This window comes from Littorina saxatilis, linkage group LG2 (assembly GCF_037325665.1).
Source record: "Littorina saxatilis isolate snail1 linkage group LG2, US_GU_Lsax_2.0, whole genome shotgun sequence".
In the NCBI taxonomy this organism is placed as follows: Eukaryota; Metazoa; Mollusca; class Gastropoda; order Littorinimorpha; family Littorinidae; genus Littorina; species Littorina saxatilis.
Genome location: NC_090246.1, coordinates 8,246,219 through 8,265,978, shown reverse-complemented (window position 1 = coordinate 8,265,978; position 19,760 = coordinate 8,246,219). Strand labels below are relative to the sequence as shown.

General features: G+C 39.0%; 1 protein-coding gene across 2 annotated transcripts in view; it reads right to left on the bottom strand.

The window, feature by feature from the left end:
* LOC138958118 (uncharacterized) overlaps nucleotides 1-19,172 on the bottom strand; it is a 214,971-nt gene extending 195,799 nt beyond the window's left edge. Inside the window, exons 1-5 of one of the 2 annotated variants that reach the window (XR_011453302.1) lie at nucleotides 19,003-19,164; nucleotides 16,512-16,675; nucleotides 15,909-15,982; nucleotides 13,750-13,865; nucleotides 10,504-13,182 (exon numbers count right to left, since the gene is read on the bottom strand). The gene's annotated coding sequence lies outside the window, so the exon portion shown is untranslated. Of the gene's footprint in view, nucleotides 1-10,503; nucleotides 13,183-13,749; nucleotides 13,866-15,908; nucleotides 15,983-16,511; nucleotides 16,676-19,002 lie in introns of those variants that run through there. The other variant, XR_011453303.1, reaches the window with a different exon arrangement.
* Between the last annotated feature and the right edge of the window lie 588 nt (nucleotides 19,173-19,760).

Sequence of the window (19,760 nt, the reverse complement as noted above, 5' to 3'; positions counted from 1 at the left end):
TCATATCCGGCTTTTCGTGAAAGTTGAGGCGGCACTGTCACGCCCTCATTTTTCAACCAAATTGGTTGAAATTTTGGTCAAGTAATCTTCGACGAAGCCCGGACTTCGGTATTGCATTTCAGCTTGGTGGCTTAAAAATTAATTAATGACTTTGGTCATTAAAAATCTGAAAATTGTAAAAAAAAAATAAAAATTTATAAAACGATCCAAATTTACGTTTATCTTATTTTCCATCATTTGCTGATTCCAAAAACATATAAATATGTTATATTCGGATTAAAAACAAGCTCTGAAAATTAAATATATAAAAATTATTATCAAATTTTTTTTTTCGAATTCAATTTAAAAACACTTTCATCTTATTCCTTGTCGGTTCCTGATTCCAAAAATATATAGATATGATATGTTTGGATTAAAAACACGCTCAGAAAGTTAAAACGAAGAGAGGTACAGAAAAGCGTGCTATCCTTCTCAGCGCAACGAATCGGGCACTGCCTTTGCCACGGGCGGTGGACTGACGATGCTACGAGTATACGGTCTTGCTGCGTTGCGTTGCGTTCAGTTTCATTCTGTGAGTTCGACAGCTACTTGACTAAATATTGTATTTTCGCCTTACGCGACTTGTTTTCTTTTTAACCTCAGGGCATGCAGGCTGCTTCAACCCTTACTTTTGTTTTTTTTCGTTTTTACATTTAGTCAAGTTTTGACTAAATGTTTTAACATAGAGGGGGAATCGAGACGAGGGTCGTGGTGTATGTGTGTGTGTGTGTGTGTGTGTGTGTGTGTGTGTGTGTGTGTGTGTGTGTGTGTGTGTGTGTGTGTGTGTGTCTGTGTGTGTCTGTGTGTGTCTGTGTGTGTGTCTGTGTGTGTGTAGAGCGATTCAGAGTAAACTACTGGACCGATCTTTATGAAATTTTACATGAGAGTTCCTGGGTATGATATCCCCAGACGATGTTTTCATTTTTTGGATTAATGTCTTTGATGATGTCATATCCGGCTTTTTGTAAAAGTTGAGGCGGCACTGTCACACCCTCATTTTTCAATCAAATTGATTGAAATTTTGGCCAAGCAATCTTCGACGAATGCCGGACTTTGGTATTGCATTTCAGTTTGGAGGTTTAAACATTAATTAATGACTGAAAATCTGAAAATTGTAATTAAAATTATTTTTTTAGTAAACGATCCACAATGACGTTCATTTTATTTTTCATTATTTTCTGATTCCAAAAACATATAAATATGTTATATTCGGATTAAAAACAAGCTCTGAAATTTAAAAATATAAAAATTATGATTAAAATTAAATTTCCGAAATCGATTTAAAAACAATTTCATCTTATTCCTTGTCGGTTCCTGATTCCAAAAACATATAGATATGATATGTTTGGATTAAAACACGCTCAGAAAGTTAAAGCGAAGAGAGGTACAGAAAAGCGTGCTATGCAGCACGACGCAACCACTACCGCGCTAAACAGGCTCGTCGATTTCACTGCCTTTTGTACGAGCGGCGGACTACGGTCATTGTGAAAAAATGCAGTGCGTTCAGGTTCATTCTGTGAGTTCCACAGCTTGACTAAATGTAGTAATTTCGCCTTACGCGACTTGTTTCTTTCTGCGGGCAGAGAGCATCCTTCTTCATGTCTTTTTACATTTAGTCAAGTTATGACTAAATGTTTTAACATCGAGGGGGGAATCGAGACGAGGGTCGTGGTGTATGTGTGTGTGTATGTGTGTGTGTGTGTGTGTGTGTGTGTGTGTGTGTGCGTGCGTGTAGAGCGATTCAGACCAAACTACTGGACCGATCTTTATGAAATTTGACATGAAAGTTCCTGGGTATGATATCCCCATACGTTTTTTTCATTCTTTTGAGAAATGTCTTTGATGACATCATATCCGGCTTTTATGGAAAGTTGAGGCGGTATTGTCACGCCCTCATTTTTCAACCAAATTGGTTGAAATGTTGGTCAAGTGTTGTTCGACGAAGCCCGGACTTCGGTATTGCATTTCAGCGTGGTGGCTTAAAAATTAATTAATGACTTTGGTCATTAAAAATCTGAAAATTGTAAAAAAAAAAAAAAAAAATTATAAAACGATCCACATTTACGTTCATCTTATTCTCCATCATTTTTTGATTCCAATAACATATAAATATGTTATATTTGGATTAAAAAAAAGCTCTGAAAATTAAATATATAAAAATTATTATCAAAATTAAATTGTCGAAATCAATTTAAAAACACTTTCATCTTATTCCTTGTCGGTTCCTGATTCCAAAAACATATAGATATGATATGTTTGGATTAAAAACACGCTCAGAAAGTTAAAACAAAGAGAGGTACAGAAAAGCGTGCTATCCTTCTTAGCGCAACTACTACCCCGCTCTTCTTGTCAATTTCACTGCCTTTGCCATGAGCGGTGGACTGACGATGCTACGAGTATACGGTCTTGCTAAAAAAAAAAAAAAATGGCATTGCGTTCAGTTTCATTCTGTGAGTTCGACAGCTACTTGACTAAATGTTGTATTTTCGCCTTACGCGACTTGTTTAATTCTTATCTACATTTTGTTGTTGTTTATTCTACATCCGCTGCCCTACACGCCACCAGGCGTGAAAGGCAGTAAGTTATTCTACATTCCTTAACCGCAATTCATAATCAAAAATATATCTAATTTCTTCTGGAGTTCCATACTTATAAATCCCTGTACACATTTTTGCCATAATAAATACAACAGTAACATAATCAACAACTGCATGTAAATATTCAGAACAATATATCATACCAAACAAACAATCATGTACATTTATATTTATCTTTACGTTATACTTTACGAAGACTTTATCCTCAATATATTTCCAAATACTTGAAATCTTTTTACATGAATAAAAAATATGTTCCATATAATCTATTTTTTCAACACAATATGTACAATCACACCAGGTGAAATACCCATTTTAAATAACAAAATGTTTGTGGTGTATAATTATATTATGAAGAACTTTACAGTGCAACAATCTTAAGTGTGTGTCTTTTATTATATCAAAAACTAGACTCCAGTGTTTATCCACAAGTTCAAAACCAAATTTATGTTTCCAAAATCGTACTGCAATGGGTTCTACGTACTATAACTGACTTTTCAATTAAAATGTTACGAATCTGCCTTAGTTTTAATAACACTTCACTCTCTTCTATTAATATAATTCCATCTCTTGTTTTTTTAACCGCGTTTTCTACAAATATCTATCGTGTTTCGTCTTACTTCTGTCTGTATCTGTCTCTCTTTCTCTCTGTGTCAGTCTCTCTCCGTCTCTCCCTCTCTCTCTCTGTCTCTTTTCTGACAAAATGTTCAAACATTGTCCACGGTAGCTGTGGACAACATTTCTATCGTTTCTACCTTCAAAGAGATGCAACTGACACATATTTCAATATAACGACACAGTATGTAAACGTGTTGACACCAGCACCTGTTTCACTGTGTCTGCCTCCATTAGGGTGACGTTGACAGAATCTATCTCAGGATAAAGTAAATTTAATTTGTCGATGTCACCCAACTGTCATCACAGCTCGACATGCAGCAGTACAGTTTGTTTTCTCTCCATTTTGTATTAATTTTTAGTTTTGGTATTTTGATATATTTGCATGATTATGTATTTGTGTGTGCTTTTTTTCTTTTTGTGTGTGTGTTACTGCTCGTTTAACATTTAAACAATCTATCAACATTTTTGTTTGTATGAATCAAATATTATTTCTTTCCCAAGCGAACGATCTTACGAAAAACACCACAAATAAGTGTAGGATTTTACTTTGGATGATATCTTTACAATGGACCAAACAGCAAACATCATGTCAACATATCAACCTCCTTTCTGCTTACCGGGCCGAGTGTAATTTGTTCTACAGAAGTAATTTGGCAGATTGATATCATATTTAGTTACGGAAATAGTTCAGCACTGTGCACAACAAGCGTTCAGGCTGCCCACCCACACAATGGAATTCTCTCCCCTTTCACATCCGCCACTCTCAGTCACCCCAAGCATTCAAACGAGCACTTAAAACGCACCTCTTCAGGAAATACAACCCCTGATTTTGTTTTCTCAGTCCATCAGTAGGCTACATGTAGTGTTATTTGTTGTTTTAGTGATTTTTCACCACCTATTTTATTCATGTTTTTATTACTTAGTTAGTGGAAGAATCTTTTGTAATGTATGTTTGAAGGTGTATGCTTTTAATTAAGCGTTGTTGACTATGAATGTAGATTTAAATGCTTGTATAACTGTGTTTTAATTTTAAATGTGTCAAGCGCAAAGAGCATAATTGTAAAGTTATGATGTTGCGCTATATAAATGCTCATTTATTATTATTATTATTATTGTAAACCTTTGTTATGCGTCGTTGTTAAACATGCTCGTTTTTCTTGTAAAAGCCCAGGCGAACTGATCGTTATATATCAATGTTATTTATATTATGTATATGTCTTGGAAAATAAAGGTATAAAAGTATACTTTTTGTTATTTATATAATTTATATGTCTTGGAAAATAAATGTATAAAATTACACTTTTTGTTTCCAGCACCGTAGAGAAGCATCGCCCTGTGAAGCGCATTCATTCACTTTGATTGCATTATATACTTTTTTTATTTTTTTTAATCTTTTTTTCTTTCTTTCTTTCTCTTCTTCTTTTTCTTCGTTCTTTTTTCTTTTTCTTTCGATTGCATTATATACTATATAGCTTACTTGGGGTGCGTTTTCGAGCACATTGTGCCGTGCGCGTCTAGATTTAGGTACATTGGATTCCCCAAGATTCTCCACATTCGTCAAATTCGCCAGAAACTCCCCCTAAACAGACAGATCAATAGTATCTCTTATTTATTTATTTATTTATTTATATGGGAGATTTATATAGCGCTTGACGTTCTCTAAGCGCTTTACATATTAATTTCTACCGTGTGAGATGGAATTTTTTACACAATATATCACGCATTCACATCGGCCAGTAAATCTCAAGCCATTGCGGCGAATATTTACTTTTCACGGCCTATTATTCCAAGTCACACGGGTCTTTGGTGAACATTGTTTATCTATGCCTATACATTTTTGCCAGGAAAGACCCTTTTGTCAATCGTGGGATCTTTAACGTGCACACCCCAATGTAGTGTACACGAAGGGACCTCGGTGTTTTGTCTCATCCAAAAGACTAGCACTTGAACCCACCACCTGGGCTAGGAAAGGGGGAAGAAAATTGCTTACGCCCCGACCCAAGGTCGAACTCGCAACCTCTCGCTTCCGAGACAAGTGCACTTTACCACTCGGCCACCCTTTCCCTTTAAGGGATCCTGGTTTCAAGTTACCGTTGTCATTGACGATAATACTGTGAACAGCAAAGCAGAAATCAAATCCCTAGCAGCCTGACAGCAAATGCTTATCGTAATTGTTTGCTATTTTCGTACTGTGAGTTGATGAGAGGTTTCAACAAGGTACAGAACAAGTGATTGTACACACCTGCTAGTTGCACACCTGTTCCGTGTCAGGGCGTTTTCTGGTTGGGGGTTCTTTTTGTAATATACTGCAACCGTTATTTGCAATGCAACGATCTGCTGTTCTAGAGGTCTGCCTTCTCTGTGGGTCTGTCTGTTTGTCTGTGTGTCAGCCTCTGTCAGTGTGTGTGTCTGAGTTTGTGTCTGTTTTGTCTGCCTGTATGTCCGTGCCACTGTGCCTATGTGTCTGTGTCTGTGTCTGTGTCTGTGTCTGTCAGCGTTTCTGCATGTGTGATTGCGATTTAGTCACATGTTGATGTAATCGATGACCTTCGCAGTTGCTCTTCCCTATCTCAGTTCAAATCAAAACTAAAAACACACCTTTCCCGCAAACATTTACCGTGAAATACATTTTCAAGCCTGGTCCGTTCCATCTTGAACACACGGCCAGTACCGTGTAATTGGCCTTGATACGGAACGATCCAAGGGAGGCAATCTCAGTCATCTGAAAGAGGGAAATCCAAACGCAATCCGCTTTGTTCGATTTTATGGGATTGGACGATAGAGAGAAATAAGAAAAGCAAAATGTGGAGTCCAGTCTGGACGAAACTGCTATCAAGAACACAGAATTGATTTTTTCTGAGTTTTTTTGTTGTTGCCGTAAGCGCCATATTTATCGGAGCAGGAAACTCTTCCAGAGTGAGGCCCCTTCGTTGATGCATGTCAACAAGCATCAGATGTGCGAGAAGCGAAATTGTGCCGCAACTTCAGTTTTAGCTCGACACGGCGCTTACAGCAAAAAACAAAAAACTCAGAAAAAATCAATTCTGTGTTCTTGATAGCAGTTTCGTCCAGACTGGACTCCAGCTTTTGCTTTTCTTATTTTTCTCTATCGTCCAAGCCCATAAAATCGAACAAAGCGGATTGCGTTTGGATTTCCCTCTTTCAGATGACTGAGATTGCCCCCCTTGGATCGTTCCGTATTAAGGCCAGTTACACGGTACTGGCCGTGTGTTCAAGATGGGTCCGTTCCTGATGGTCACTTTTGTCCCATGTACTGAACATAGCTTTTCACGTATGTGTTTTGCGCGCGCGTGAGTGCGTATATTTGTGATCATGTATTATTGTGCAATTTGTTTTATGTAGTGCGTGTGTGTGCCCGTGCGTGTGTTTGTGATAACGTTTAATAGAGCAATGTGTTATTCATTGATATGTGTGTATGCGACTGTGGTGATGGAACAGAAACTGCAACACACTTCTTACTAGAATGCCGTTTACACTTAGCTGCAAGAAACAACACAATCAACAAACTAACCAACAACCTCATACACACAGATATTCTACTTCATGGAAACCCCTCCTTGCAAACAAAAATTAACAAAAAAATCTTTTTAACAGTGCAGGAATTTATTGGACAGTCCAGCCGTTTCGAACAGATAAACATGTAAAGTGAAAGCAAAATCGACACGTCTACTCGTCTCTCTCTCTCTCTCTTTCTCTCTCTCTCTCTTTTTCTCTCTCTCTCTCTCTCTCTCTCTCTCTCTCTCTCTCTCTCCCTCTTTCTCTCTCTCTCTCTCACTCTCCCCCTCTCTCCCCCTCCCTCCCTCCCTCTCTCCCTCCCTATCTCTTACTCGCAAACACCATAAATATTATATATGTATTCCCAAACGGATTTTTGTTTTGATGTACAATTTTCATTCTATTTTCTTTTCATGTTTGCAAGCTTTTCATTTAAACTGTACAATAGCCGCCATTTATATTATATGTAATTTTCTAGAAATAGTGAACACCACTATAAGCATTATGCTTGTTGTTGTTTACTCAATATGCGTTTTTTGTAAATAATGCACAAATGTTAAATAAAACAGTTTAAACCATTGATATGTGTGTGATTGCACTGTACGTAATGTTATGTTGTCGTAGTATTTTGATTGTACAGCGCTTTGAGCAGGGTTAAACCCTTGAATACATGCGCTATATAAATATTATGCCTTATTATTATTTATATCAATCGATGGTGTTCTTGGGACAGGATTACTGTTACTCAGGCATGTGAAATCCTGATTTCAATCTGATGTTGACCGTGGTCTGACCGACTGTTTGTCTGCGTGTCTGCGTGCCTGTGTCTGTATGTATGTGTCTTTGTGTTTGTGTGTGTGTCTGTGTTTCTGCATGTGTGGTTGCAATTCAGTCACGGGTAGATGAAAACGATGAAGTATTTTGGACAGGAAATTCTGTGACTGCTGCACGTGAAATCCTGATTTCAATCAGATGCAAACCGTGTTTTGACCGAAAGTTCATAGGCATGTAGCATCCTGCTTTGGCGTGTCCTGTCGACGTTTTCACTAGAGAGTAAATAAATCTAAGGATTTATGTCTATCTGATCATCAACATCAAACCTAATATCAAAGCCTATATGTCTTGAAATGTAAACGGGCTTTGACGTTAGGATGTATTTGTGAGGAAATTGGAATATAATGGTAATTCTCTATCGAACGCAAACTCTTTGAAGAATCAAGTCTAGTTCAAGGGAATTGATTAATTGTTCAAAGGTATCTATTTAAACTAGAAATGTTTGATACCTCCATTTTTGGGTCCATATATCGCAGGAAAAAAAGCTGATTCTCACCAAAAAAGAAAGAAACAAGTCGCGTAAGGCGAAAATACAACATTTAGTCAAGCTGTCGAACTCACAGAATGAAACTGAACGCAATGCAATTTTTCAGCAAGACCGTATACTCGTAGCATCGTCAGTCCACCGCTCATGGCAAAGGCAGTGAAATTGACAAGAAGAGCGGGGTAGTAGTTGCGCTGAGAAGGATAGCACGCTTTTCTGTACCTCTCTTCATTTTAACATTCTGAGCGTAGTTTTAATCCAAACATATCATATCTATATGTTTTTGAAATCAGGAACCGACAAGGAATAAGATGAAAGTGTTTTTAAATTGATTTGGAAAATTTAGTTTTAATCATAATTTTTATATTTTTAATTTTCAGAGCTTGTTTTTAATCCAAAAGTCCGGCCTTCGTCGAAAATTGCTTGGCCAAAATGTCAATCAATTTGATTGAAAAATGAGGGTGTGACAGTGCCGCCTCAACAAAAAGCAGGATATGACGTCATCAAAGACATTTATCGAAAAAATGAAAAAAAGGCCGGGGATATCATACCCAGGAACTCTCATGTCAAATTTCATAAAGATCGGTCCAGTAGTTTACTCTGAATCTCTCTACACACACACACGCACACACACACAAACACACATACACACTATTGAATACACACACACACACACACACACACACACACACACACACACACACACACACACACACACACGTATATACACCACGACCCTCGTCTCGATTCCCCCTCTATGTTAAAACATTTAGTCAAAACTTGACTAAATGTAAAAAGGAATATTCCGCACAGAAAACACACCGGTCTAGAATCACACACATACACACGCACGCACACACACACACACACACACACACACACACACACACACACACACACACACACACACACACACACACACACACACACACATCCTGCTGTGGCGTGTCCTGTCGACGTTTTCACTAGAGAGTAAATACATTTAAGGAGTTATGTCTATCTGATCATCAAAATCGAACCTAATGTCAAAGCCCACATGTATTGACATGTAAACGGGCTTTGACGTTAGGATGTATTTGTGAGGAAATTGGAATATAATGGTAATTCTCTATCGAACGCAAACTCTTTGAAGAGTCAAGTCTAGTTCAAGGGAACTGATTAATGGATGGATTAATTGTTCAAAGGTAGTTATTTAAACTAGAAATGTTTGATACCTCCCTTTTTGGGTCCATATATCGCAGGAAAAAAAGCTGATTCTCACCAAAAACGAAAGAAAAAAGGAATATTCCGCACAGAAAACACACCGGTCTAGAATCACACACATACACACACACACACACATACACACACACACATACACACACACACACACACACACACACACACACACACACACACACACACACACACACATGCACACACACACTCTCTCACACACGGAGCTACTACGTACATGAAGTTACATACATAAAGTTACGTTCATACTAGTTATAGCCAAACGCGACCCATTATGTATCCTATAGCTTGTTAGGTTTCAAATCCTTTTCGCCTTATCACGAAAGTTAAAGCCCAGCTGTTCATCTGTTTTCCTCTCACATTAGGGGACTTCATTAGGGATGAACGGATGCAGCTTTCATATCGACTTTGTCCAGATAAATGGCGAGCTAGTGTGTTGATTTAATAGGATACGACCCTGAATATAGCACTGGGCGAAAAGTGGCGTTTTGTATCTTACAAAACTACTCAAAATCCCAACAAAACTTCAAGTTTCAATGGGTTTATCACATTTTGGTGTTCACGACAACGCCAGATTTTGATTGGATTTTGTTGAAGTTATCGCTGCGAAATTGCCTGGAATTTCAGCGCGTTTTGCGACGGTCAAAACATCATGTTAAACCATGTTACAGCATGTCTGTAACATGCAAAAATGTCAAGTTTTGATGGCATTAAAGCTTTGGTTTAACGCCAAGTAACATCATGTTATCGTAGACTTAACTTGCAAAACTGCTTGTTTTGGTGGTGTTACAGCTTGCTTGTAATGTGATTAACATCATGTTATTGCTGGTTTAACATGCAAAACCCCATGTTATGTTGGTGTTAAAGATTGCTCAAATGCCTATTAACTCCATGTTATGTTGGTGTTAAAGCTTGCTCAAATGCCTATTAACACCATGTTAGTTGGTGTTAGGCTTGATTATTAATGTAAAAAAACACCATGTTATGACGTTCACATAATTGTTTTCACCTGGATGGAATTTTGTGGAAAAGAAAGCATGTTGTTTGGGAATTGTGTGCGGGTTTCATGCTTGGATATTGCACTTTGCTGACTTGTCACAGGTCAATTGACATTTAACAATATTAGTTTTCAAATGCATCATCCTTCACACATTATGTAAACATCTTTAACATTAACACTTTGGTTGTAAAATTATTGCACTTTATTCAAACAGGACAAAAACAAAAATGCTGATTCACAATGTACAATAGCAAAGGACTATTTTGAGTGGAGACAGTGTTCATCCACACTATAATTGGATAAGCTAAAATAAATTATTCAAATCGGTGAAGGCCACATGAAATGAAAACACACCATCAGTAAATTACTTCCCTTGTGATTAAGAGCGTCATACCCATAAAAACCATGTAAGTTTTAGCCCATGTGAGTGTGTGTTGGGAGGGGGGGGGGGGGGGGGGGGGGGGGGGCAGATGCCCTGTGAAAACATTGGCCATAGATATATATGTGAATTACTTCCCTTGGGTATGAACATTTATGAATGATTAAATGGGTGAAAGAAGGCCATACAAAATAAAAATCAGCAAATAACTAAATCACTTCCCTTGTGAGTAAGAACAGTCACACCAATGTTCCAACTTTTTGCTAAAAATTCGCCTACAATGTGACCTTCAAAGTTGAAAAGGGGTAACTGAACTTCATGTTTGGATGTCATGGAGTCCAACATGTCAGTAAATTTTGAAAGCCCTAGATTCATAAACATCTGAAAACTGCTCAACGTCTTTGCATCACGGCACATTAATAAAAGTAAGAGTTAGTAAGACTGGCCTAACTGCTATGGTGAGGCAGTAATCACTCGATGAATTCTTTTCTTTCTTTATTTGTTGTTTAACGTCGTTTTCAACCATTCAAGGTTATATTGCGACAGGAAAAGGGGGAGATGGGATAGAGGAAAGGGGGAAGATGGGATAGTGCCACTTGTCAATTGTTTCTTGTTCACAAAAGCACTAATCAACAAGAAGAGCAAACGCTCGATCGAGTCACTTTCGCAGTTCTGAATATTATATGAGGCATCAGATGGACAGGAAGAAATTGCTATTCACAACACAATGAGTCACGTTCACATAAAATTTGAGCCCGGTCACTTTTATAGTTTCCGAGAAAAGCCCAACGTTAAGTTGTGTGTTGCCGAACAGAAAAGGCTAGTTATCTCCCTTGTTTTTCTGATAACGTTCGTAAAAGGCTACAGATGTAAATACTTTGATGTAAAGAATAATCCTACAAAGTTTCAATCACATCCGATGAACTTTGTCAAAGATATAAAATGTCTAATTTTTCCTTTGACGCTGACCTGTGACCTTGAAAAAGGTCAAAGGTCAACGAAACCATCGTTAAAGTGTAGAGGTCATTGGAGGTCACGACTAAACAAAATATGAGCCCGATCGCTTTGATAGTTTTCGAGAAAAGTCCAACGTTAAGGTGGTGTCTACGGACGGCCGGCCGGACGGCCGGCCGGCCGGACAGACTAACACTGACCGATTACATAGAGTCACATTTTCTCAAGTGACTCAAAAAACTGCTCCAGGGGCTTGCAACGTAGTACAATATATGACCTTACTGGGAGAATGCAAGTTTCCAGTACAAAGGACTTAACATTTCTTACATACTGCTTGACTAAAATCTTTACAAACATTGACTATATTCTATACAAGAAACACTGCTTAATATGTAGGTAAATGCACAACAGGTTGTGAACAGAAAATCCAAAAACGTAAGGTCTTAAAAGCGGGGAAGTTTGAAAAGGGGGGGAGGGGGGGACCTAAAATGTGGCGATCATAACAACCGGCATGGGTGGCCGAGTGGTAACGCACTTGCGCTCGGAATCGAGAGGTTGCGTGTTCGACCCTGGGTCAGGCCGCTATTTATTTCTCCCCCCTTTCCTAACCTAGGTGGTGGGTTCAAGTGCTAGTCTTTCGGATGAGACGAAAAACCGAGGTCCCTTCGTGTACACTACATTGGGGGTGCACGTTAAAGATCCCACGATTGACAAAACGGTCTTTCCTGGCAAAATTGTATTCTTTCTTTATTTGGTGTTTAACGTCGTTTTCAACCACGAAGGTTATATCGCGACGGGCAAAATTGTATAGGCATAGCTAAAAATGTCCACCAAATACCCGTGTGACTTGGAATAATAGGCCGTGAAAAGTAGGATATGCGCCGAAATAGCTGCGATCTGCTGGCCGATGTGAATGCGTGATGTATTGTGTAAAAAAATTCCATCTCACACGACATAAATAAATCCCTGCGCCTTGAATATGTGCGCGATATAAATTGCATAAAAAAAAAATCAAAACAAAATCCCTGCGCTTAGAACTGTACCCACGGAATACGCGTGATATAACTATAAGCCTCATATTGATTGATTGATTGATAATTTATCTAACAAAGTTCAGGTATGGATATATATATATCTGTACACACAGTCACTATGTACATTGCATCTGTTCTCATTCGGCACATATCCGCATCCTGCCTAGACGGTTAGCTTCAGTCGCTTCCTGTAACGTTGATCTAACGCCAGCATTCTAGCCTGTTGATACACAGTTTCTAGAATTCTGAGTGACCTGCTGCAGCACAGCTGGTCTCGGCTTAAAAAATCTTGGTCAACAAAGATGGGGTACAAAGTGTTATAAAATAAAGCGTCCTTCCAAAGTCGATGACAGGTCCCCAGAGTATTCACAAAATTATATGGTACTGGAAGCCTTGCATGGCGACGAAAAAGATGTCCACGCCTACATGAAGAAGTATCCTTCACGGCTTCAGCGGAAACAGTCGGCTGGGGATGAGGACTAATGGTGAACCTATGTAAAAAATATAGACAAGAACAAAAATATGTCAATGGGAAAACAAAGAAAGAAGTAGAGAAGGACCTCCCCACCTTAACACAGTGAAAATGAAAAACACATGTGAATGTACTTATTTTTAAACCCCCCCCCCCCCCCCCCCTCCAATTAAGACCAATTATCCAAGATATTTTTCAGTCCTCAAAGGAGAATTTCACTATTCTCATGGAACCCTCAAGAAAACTGAGCTGTGCTAATATATTATATAACTGCAAACATCCCTCAAATTCAATATTGCAAGCCACTATACATTCCTCATAAAGGCACATTCCTTCATGCTCACGTGTGAAAACTAACATAAGTTTACAAGTGTGTATCTATTTATAATAATAATAATAATAATAACGGGCATTTATAAAGCGCCTTATCAGAAGTTCAAAGCGCGTGACAACAATACATGTATAAAAAATTCATACAATCACTGTCAGATTCAAACAACACATCATGCACATCTCACATCCCCAGACTCTATGCTAAGGCCAACAAAACAAAATAGTCTGTTTACGGTATCCCAACCGACCCCACCTGTATCTGTTCCTTGCTGTTCTCCAAGAGACACCATGGTGCAGCAAGCTGAAGGGTGTCCTGTCGTATTTCCTCGAAGTTGTAGTAGGCAAAGCAGGAGGTGGGGGGCGACTGACCTGCAGCAGAATTCAAATCAATTAGTCAAGTCACTATGACATATCTTTATTGTTATCGCCACACCAACCCTAAATTTTTCCTTCCATACTGTACAGGGTCCCCACTGCTTTTTAGAAACAAAATTCCATGACTTTTTCATGAGCCTCAATAACATTTTCCATGACTAGATCCACAGGTCGCCATTTCCGAACACGCAAACTTTTTACGTCTTGTCACTGCCAGTTTTGACACTGGCTTGCTTTGCACTGAATTTGAGTCAGTTTCTACGCAGTGTCTCTTCGACAAGCAAGTCAAGCATTTGCTAGGCAGTCAGATTATCGGTAATGTTTGCTGGTCCTGTCATTTCACTAAACTGGACCAGCCACTGTTTGTATCCATCTGCACTTTCGTAAATTCTGTTTCGTAACCGTCACTGTGACTTGACGAACTGTCATTTTTTTCACCGCGATACACAGTTCATTGCGAAGATCTTCCTCGGTAATTCGTTCCAATTCCGCATACTTTTTGTTGTCAAGAAACAACTGAAAGAAAGTTTCAAACTCATCATCCTCCATCTTGCTTGTCGAAGCGCTAAAGTACTTTATCGATGCAAAAACAAACAAGAAGAGCAAACGCTCGATCGAGTCACTTTCGCAGTTCTGAATATTATATGAGGCATCAGATGGACAGGAAGAAATTGCTATTCACAACACAATGAGTCACGTTCACATAAAATTTGAGCCCGGTCACTTTTATAGTTTCCGAGAAAAGCCCAACGTTAAGTTGTGTGTTGCCGAACAGAAAAGGCTAGCTATCTCCCTTGTTTTTCTGATAACGTTCGTAAAAGGCTACAGATGTAAATACTTTGATGTAAAGAATAATCCTACAAAGTTTCAATCACATCCGATGAACTTTGTCAAAGATATAAAATGTCTAATTTTTCCTTTGACGCTGACCTGTGACCTTGAAAAAGGTCAACGAAACCATCGTTAAAGTGTAGAGGTCATTGGAGGTCACGACTAAACAAAATATGAGCCCGATCGCTTTGATAGTTTCCGAGAAAAGTCCAACGTTAAGGTGGTGTCTACGGACGGCCGGCCGGACGGCCGGCCGGACAGACTAACACTGACCGATTACATAGAGTCACATTTTCTCAAGTGACTCAAAAACTTCGACGAAACCGACTCAAATGCAGCGCAGACGACACGACGAGATAACGGAAGGAAGTGAGCCTCGCTTTGGCTCAAGTGCCGTTAAAAATACCGTTATTCTCGTATGCAAATATGAACGAGAAGTTGGTCATACGAACAAGCCTTGTGCTGGAGACGCAAATCGCGGGGGGGGGGGGGGGGGGGGGGGGGTGGTGGAATGGCTGGGCAACGAAAATCGCCGCTGGCGTGCTAAAGGTTAATTTTTCTTTCTTTTTTATTTTTTTTAAATTCCATGACTTTCCATGACTTGAATTGAAATTCCATGACTTTCCAGGCCTGGAAAATTAAAAATCAAATTCCATGACTTTCCAGGTTTTCCATGACCTGTACGAACCCTGCTGTATTTGTTATCCTGAGAGAGAAAAATCCATGTTGCAGACTCAACTGGAAAAATTCCCTTCTCCATCATCTAGTGGACAGAGCTCACATGATTACAAACAAATCTTTTTTTAAAGTCACATACTTTGTGCGACAGTGTTAGTTTACTGCAACTGTAATTTATAAATAGCAAATTAATAAATATCACTTATCACTATCAGATAATCAGCTAAATGCCTGGCAGATGACCCTCATTCAAAGTGAGTCGTGGCTAAACCATGAAACTAGAAAAACAGGTTATACAGTGGAACACCCCTTTTAAGACCTACAATAATCTGAGAAAATTCAGTCTTAAAAAGGAGGGAGTCTTAAAAGGGGGGTAATTTTACAGAGGTTGTGAACAGAAAGTCTGAGAAAACAAGGTCTTTAAAAGGAGGGAGTCTTAAATTGGGGGGTTCCACTGTACCACAATATAAATCTCACACTGACAGCGGACAAAAACTGAGAAAACACCCAGTATACATCGGTACTCACAAAAGAGTTACAAGTAGCATCTCCAGGAGCCGAAATCCCAAGCCCTTGATATCTGCACGTTTAGCATCTTGTACCTGGAATAGTATGAAGATAACATGTCATTGTCACCGTCAGTAAATCACTTTATCAAAATTATCAATATCATATGATTACTTACTAAAATAACTTTATGAAGTGATCTAGCACTGTCAATGGCAATAGTATCATGACAGTTTGACAGTGAGATTACGATTAATCATCCTCATTAACAAATAACATAGATCAGTTCTAATGTAGTACCTGTTTGTAGTGAACTCACCAGCAGGAGTATTGCATGTATTAATTGCGCATTACTGAATCCATGCACCCACATAGTCTCTTACTAATTTGCAAAACCATAATGACTTCAAACCTCTGATGAATTACATAACTCATTTATGAAGAGTAGTTAATACTAATAGTTGTAGTACAAACCCAAGTTTGTGTGCGTGTTTGTATGTGTGGGTGTCGAGGGGTGGGGGGGGGGGGGGGGGGGGGACGGGGACGGTTACCGATGGTTCACCCACAAAAATGTACACTTACTAAGTAACACTTAAGTAACTATTTTCAAAGCTTCTTGCTTACCTTGGAATAGTGTCAAGCAGCTTATGTTGTGTCTAGATCAGCCATCAGATCTTCACACTCAGCGGGGTCAGCCTGCACATGCTGCAAACTGGACATGCCTGCAATTCTTGAGTAACCAATCTGTTGTTGCGGAGACAACGGAACCATGCTCAAGTCAGGTCCAACTGAAATAAAAGCATATTGTTAGCTGATAAATGATTTGGTCAAGCAAAACCATGCGGTATTTTTTTAATAAAATATTTAAATTTAGGCAAGCGATTCACAGAGCGCAGCGCGCTGTGCAGCGCGGCAATTCACAGAGCGCGGCACGTTGTGCAGCGCAGCGATTCCCAGAGCGCGGCTATTGCTCTCACCAGCGCAGATTGTTGATGCGCTTTATTTTTGTACATGTATGCATGATTATCAGCAACATTTTACAGTCTTTCTTTGAAAGCAACTTCAGGGCTGCAAGACTACAAAATTGCACTTTATGCAGACTGAATATATATATATATACGCGTTCAAATCAACTGGAAAAAAACCCACGCTGAAAAAATGATCTGCGCATGCGCGAATTCCAAAATGGCTGCTGAAGTGTTAAACTGGTGTGACACCGATTAACAGTTCCGCGGCACTGTACTCGGATAATTGTTTAAAAACGTCATCCCAGTTTAAAAACTCAGCTCCTTTCCATATATAGTAGAAGCCATTGCAATGACATGTAGTGATATGAGTATGAGTATGACTGCCAAGTATTCAAGGTCGGTGTCACAAACTGAAAACTCTGCCTGAACAATCCTTCTCATTGCGGTCAATGCGCATGCGCTAACATGGGGAGATTAATCAGGTCGTGAACAACCTAACCCTTAGCCTTACCCTAACCCATGGTTCGATCGGTCAAAGGGTCGCATTTTTGTAAGTCCAAGATTGGCGCATGCGCATTGACCGCAATGAGAAGGATTGTTCAGCAGAGGTAGGCACGTTTTTACATCGACGCGGCGATATACTGGTGAATTCAGTTGAAAGAGTGAGAGAGAGAGAATGGCTCAGCTCTGTTTTTCGTTTTATTGACAGTTTTATTTCTCAAATAGATCAGATAGATGTAGCTGTTGTAAACTTTGCGATTGTGAAGGAAATGTATCGGCAGAATACATCGCGCGTCGTGAATCGCAGCGTTCCTCGTAGTGCAGCGCGTTGTAAATCGCAACGCTGCACAACGCGACGCGCGCTGTGAATCCACTTCGTTAAATTTATGTATACCTCGCTGATGCAAAAATAATGTACTTATTAACTATTAGCATTTAGCTGGTCATTCAAACCATAGCTTGTTTAAAGCTAGTAGTAGCAGTAGTATTTAGTACTAGTAGTAATGATTTAGTAAAATACTACTATAGTAGAACTCGAACTCCTATTGCTAGTAAATTACTAATTAGTGCACACAAGAACAACAATGGCAGTTGGCAATGGCACTGGCAGAATACGATCAAATATCATTATTAGTCTCACCATGGGTTGACGTCCCATCAAAATGAATCACTGAATGAATTAGGGACTGAATCAAACTTCAGAGACATCATTGCAATTTTTCACAAAGACTGATTTTCAGCAAACAGCCATGTTTACCTGTACAAATGTATCAGTGCTATCACTATGACTAGGCCTAAAAAAAAAATAGGTGTGGTTACGGTAACCCGACCTACCCTATTTTTAGGGGCCGATCCTATAACTTTTTATTACATTTGTAAAAAAAAAAAAAAAAAAAAAGTGCAAAAAACGCAATGAAAGCGAAAGCGCCCGAGTCGCACACTTATTTCCCTGTCAAGTAGGTTTAATTTGTACACATTAGGCCAAAAAAAAAAAAATTGTCTGTTTAGGGTAACATGACCAAAAAAAGTAGGGTCGGAAGGTAGGTTTTTTTTGTTTTTTGTTTTTTTGTTTTTTGTGGTGTAAATGCTATGTTGGCAGAACATTCACTTCTTATATTTGATGAATACATGTTTCAAAACTAACGTATAAATAAAACAGAGAGAAAGGGAGAGAAAGAAACGCCAAATGTCTTTTTTTAGCATTTTTACCTCTTTTTTTTCTTTTTTCTTTTTGAAATCAAAAAAAAGTTTTTGGGTCGGCGCCAAATCGATAGGGTCGGTCGGGTTACCCTAAACAGACAATTTTTTTTTTTGGCCTTAGAAAAAAAAGTAAAAAAAAAAAAAAAAGTGATTGCCTACCTACCTACCCTATTTTTTTTGGCTATGTTACCGTCACCACACCTATTTTTTTTTTGGCCCTATGAGTATGACAGTGTGGTAACTGGTAAGCTTAGTATTTGGTTCGAGCACAGGCGAAAGGTATCGTCCACTGGACCACCAGACTACTTTCATACTCAATACCAAACACTGTACATAATAAGGAAGTTGTGGTCCAGTGATTGAGTGAATATACTTCCGCCTGTGGTTCGAGACAGAGACAAAGTTGAAACTTAATTCGAGAAGCCAAACGGCTGACGAATACTTACGTATTTTGAGCAAACCCCACACACGTCGACCTCAAGTTGATGTCTGCTGGAGTACGTAGTCATAAAAACGTCCATAAAGCTTGGTTTTGAAACGTTTCTTTGCACGAGTTAGATTTATCCGCCATTTGTGATAACAGTTTACTGTACATGGCGCATGCGCGGTCTGCGCGACGTTACCAAACTATCGCCGGCACAGGCCACTGGCACTGATCTAAAAAGAGAGACTGACAAGTACAGGCACCTTATGGTGACTGATAACCCGACAGGCACAACCATGCTGTTGTTGTACGTTGTTGTGTTTTGTAGTTGTTATATTTAGTCAAGTTTTGACTAAATATTTTAACATCGAGGGGGAATCGAAACGAGGGTCGTGGTGTATGTGCGTGTGCGCGTGTGTGTGTCTGTGTGTGTGTGTAGAGCGATTCAGACTAAACTACTGTACCGATCTTTATGAAATTTGACATGAGAGTTCCTGGGTATGAAATCCCCGAACGGTTTTTTTCATTTTTTGGATAAATGTCTTTGATGACGTCATATCCGGCTTTTCGTGAAAGTTGAGGCGGCACTGTCACGCCCTCATTTTTCAACCAAATTGGTTGAAATTTTGGTCAAGTAATCTTCGACGAAGCCCGGACTTCGGTATTGCATTTCAGCGTGGTGGCTTAAAAATTAATTAATGACTTTGGTCATTAAAAATCTGAAAATTGTAAAAAAAAAAAAAAATTTATAAAACGATCCAAATTTACGTTTATCTTATT